Source organism: Lycium barbarum, chromosome 11, assembly GCF_019175385.1.
Source record: "Lycium barbarum isolate Lr01 chromosome 11, ASM1917538v2, whole genome shotgun sequence".
Classification (NCBI taxonomy): domain Eukaryota; kingdom Viridiplantae; phylum Streptophyta; class Magnoliopsida; order Solanales; family Solanaceae; genus Lycium; species Lycium barbarum.
This window is the reverse complement of record NC_083347.1, coordinates 59871279-59875277: the sequence shown is the minus strand read 5'-3', so window position 1 is coordinate 59875277 and position 3999 is coordinate 59871279.

The following is a 3999-nucleotide window of genomic DNA, read 5'->3' as shown; positions in this document are numbered from 1 at the left end:
TATGATATAAATCGAGAAAATCATGAAATAGCTTAACATTTTCATATCATCGTTGAAATCATATTTGAGACCTTTAAGCATAAAATCATCCTCAATGTAATCCTCATAAAATCATTCTCGTTCTTAACATCATAAGAAGCTTTAAGAGTCATAAACTTCTGGCTTTGAAATCAAGGAGGTTATGGAAACACTTATGCACTCATACCATAGGAATCATGCCTTTGAAAGAAAAGGGACGAGCCTTAACATACCTGTTCGACTTCCTACTAGTTACGCTTATCCGCCCGAGATAGTAAATCTACATTCGAGAGAAATTACACTAACGTTAGACTCATCACCGTACACTTGTCCCAAGTTTTCAAATTAAACTATTTTATATCCTGCCAGAAATCGGACAGCATTTCCCCTGTTTATATGCCTAGCCCGAAATCTCAATTCAGCATCCAACAACAACAATAACCATACCAACATCAATAATATCATTTCCAACCCTAATATACCATAAAACAGCCCACATGCTGTTTTTCAACTTCCGTAACTAACCCCCTTACTATACAATTATTTAACCACTCTACCTTCGTGAATGAACCGGTATTAGTGTAAATAGAAAGAGACCCATACCTTACTATTGTTGAAGTATCAATATCTCCGATATCCGCTTTGAATCCATGTCAAAATCCACCGCAAAACAAGACTACAATCACAACCACGCGCTATCCGGACCTAAAGTAATATTCCGTCACTTGAAAATTGCTCACTTTTTGGTATCCTCACTCTCCCTACTGATTTCTGGAAATTTTTGGCCTAAAATCTGGTGAAAAGGGGGGTTTTTACCCCTTATATAAGGGTCAAATTCGGGGGGTCACTGTAGCAGAACTGTAGCAGAACTGTAGCAGAACTGTAGCACGCGTTTCTGCTTTGTCAGCCGAACTTGTAACGTCCATAATTCTCTACTCCGATGTCCTATCAACGAGTGGTTCATTGTATTGGAAACTAGACTCGACGAACTTCATTTTAGGCTTTTGTTTCACTTCAAAACACTTCATATGCGAAGCGATATTCATCCCCCAAGTTGGACCAAAATGTTTACACAAAACTTCACCCATCCTTTCTCCAAAGTCGTACTACTCCATTTCTTCCACTCATTTCCTTATAAAACCTTCTAGTATACCTTATATACATCCTTCACTCATTAAATATACTTAGTAATTCTTGCTCCTTACATTCCGAAGTGGTTTTACTTAACCGTAACTCAACGTACTTATGTTTCAAATTTGATAAGTGCTTCTTCGAAGATACGGGATGTAACACATCTAATCATATGCAACTGTCTACGAGCCTCTAAGAAGAGTAGAGTATGTCACATCATAGAGGTGGGATAGGACCCCGCCATGCCCATAGGTATGTACACAAAAGAATAATACCAAAAGCTATAGCTCCGGATGAAATGGAGCTCCTCTATGCAATCCTGAATAAGATATCCATGGATCAAGCCTGTTTCCCTGTCCACCTGCGGGCATGACGTAGCGTCCACAAACAAAAGGACGTCAGTATGAATAAACATAGTGCTAAGGACCACTAGAACTAGGGGCTCTCCCTCTATCTCTACCATGGCTGATTGGCGCCTGTGAACCTTTCCCTATAGGGCGTATCGATGATGAAGACCCAGCTGCCGATCCTGAAGGCTGGACTCTACCCCTACCACCAACCGAGGGGAAATTACGCATGATATGGCCTGGCCGACCGTATGTATAGCAAACCTCTAAACCTAGCCGACACTGTCCCCAATGTAATTTCCCACACTGGGAACACCGTGGCACGGGTGGCCTAGCCTGACCCGAATCACCCCTGAACTGAGAACTCGAAGCCCTGAAACTCTGACATGGCCCGAAATGAGTAGATCTATCAAATCTCTGGGTTGTAAACTATGGAGGTGCACTACTCATAGAATGGCCTGAATGCCTAGAAAATTGTTGTCTTGGCCCACCTCTAAACTCACTTGTTAGACCCGAAGATCTAGCCCTCTTGTTATATCCTCTATCATGCTCACGCTCACTATTTTGTTATAGTTGGCTTTCTTCAAAATTATGGGCATAGGCTTGAATGCGTGAAATATCCATGTTGTCCTGAAGGAACGCAGTCAAGCCCCTGTCCATCAAATGTGGCCCTAGGCCTCTCACAAATCGATGCACGCGATCACCCATATCCGCTACCATAGCCGGAGCATACCTAGCCAAAGAATTGAAGCGGAGACTATACTCTAAAGCACTCATACTTCCTTGCCTAAGATTTAAGAACTTATCGGATGTAGCTCGCCGAACCTCTGAAGGCATGTACTGTCGGAGTAAGGCATCCATGAATTCTTGCCATACCGGGGGAGGTGCATTGACTCCCCGTGAAGCCATCCAAACTGTGTACCAATGAACCGCGACATCCCTCAGTCTATAGGATGCTAACTCCACTAATTCAATGTCTGAAGAATGCATTAACCGAAGTGTCCTCAACATCCCATCAATAAAATTCTGGGGGTCCTCATCCGGCTTCGACCCGAAGAATTCCGGAGGTTTAAAGATAATAAAATCACGGGCCCTTTCACTAACAGCCCTATCAACTTGCCCTGTACCTTGCCGCTGAGTCTGGGCGGCAACTAACTGAGTAAGTAAATGAATGGCCTCTTTTGCATCTTGGCCCGATGCATCCGGTAAAGGAGTTGTAGGTTTGAAGGAGCAATTGAAGGACTTGCTTGATAAAGGCTTCATTAGGCCTAGTTCATCCCCGTGGGGAGCGCCCGTATTGTTCGTCCGAAAGAAAGATGGCTCCCTGAGAATGTGCATTGATTATAGGGAATTGAATAAAGTAACGATTAAGAATAAATATCCTCTCCCAAGGATTGATGACTTGTTTGATCAATTGCAAGGCGCCAAATGGTTTTCAAAGATTGATTTGAGGTCCGGGTATCATCAAGTGAGAGTTAGGGAGGAAGATATCCATAAGACAGCCTTCAGAACGAGATATGGTCATTTTGAATTCCGGGTAATGTCATTTGGGCTAACGAACGCGCCAGCGGTATTTATGGATTTGATGAATAATGTATTCAGGCCCTTCCTGGATTTATTTGTGATAGTATTTATCGATGACATCTTGGTGTATTCTAGATCCGAGGCAGAACATGCAGATTATTTGCGTATTGTCCTTGGAGTTCTTCGAACTCGAGAGTTATTCGCGATGTTTTCCAAATGCGAGTTTTGGTTGAACTCAGTGGCATTGTTAGGGCATATTGTTGCAGCTGATGGTATCCAAGTGGATAGTCAAAAGATTGAGGCCGTAAAAACATGGCCAAGACCCACAACTCCTATAGAGGTTCGTAGATTTATGGGCTTAGCAGGTTATTACAGGAGATTCGTTGAAGGTTTTTCCTCTATTTCTGCACCACTCACAAAGTTGACACAGAAATCAGCCAAGTTTAAATGGACAGATGCTTGTGAACGTAGTTTCCAAGAGTTAAAGGGTCGGTTGACTTCTGCCCCAGTTCTGATAGTTCCAGAGGGATTGGAAGGATACTTTGTGTATTGCGACGCTTCAGGTGTTAGGCTAGGCTGTGTGTTGATGCAACATGGCAAAGTGATTGTGTATGCTTCAAGGCAATTACGGAAACATGAGCAGAATTATCCTACCCATGACTTAGAATTGGCCGCGTTGGTCCATGCATTAAAGATATGGAGACATTACTTATATGGTGTCCACGTGGATATTTACACAAATCATAAGATTCTTCAATACATCTTCAAGCAGAAAGAGTTGAATTTGTGGCAACGACGATGGCTAGAGTTGCCAAAATACTATGATGTTGAGATCCTGTACCACCCCGGAAAGGCAAATGTGGTGGCTAATGCTCTTAGCCGTAGGTCTATTGGAAGTCTAAGTGATGTACGACCAGAAAAGAAAGAGATGGCCCGTGAGCTTCAACAGTTAGCTAGCCTAGGAGTCCGAGTAGTGGAC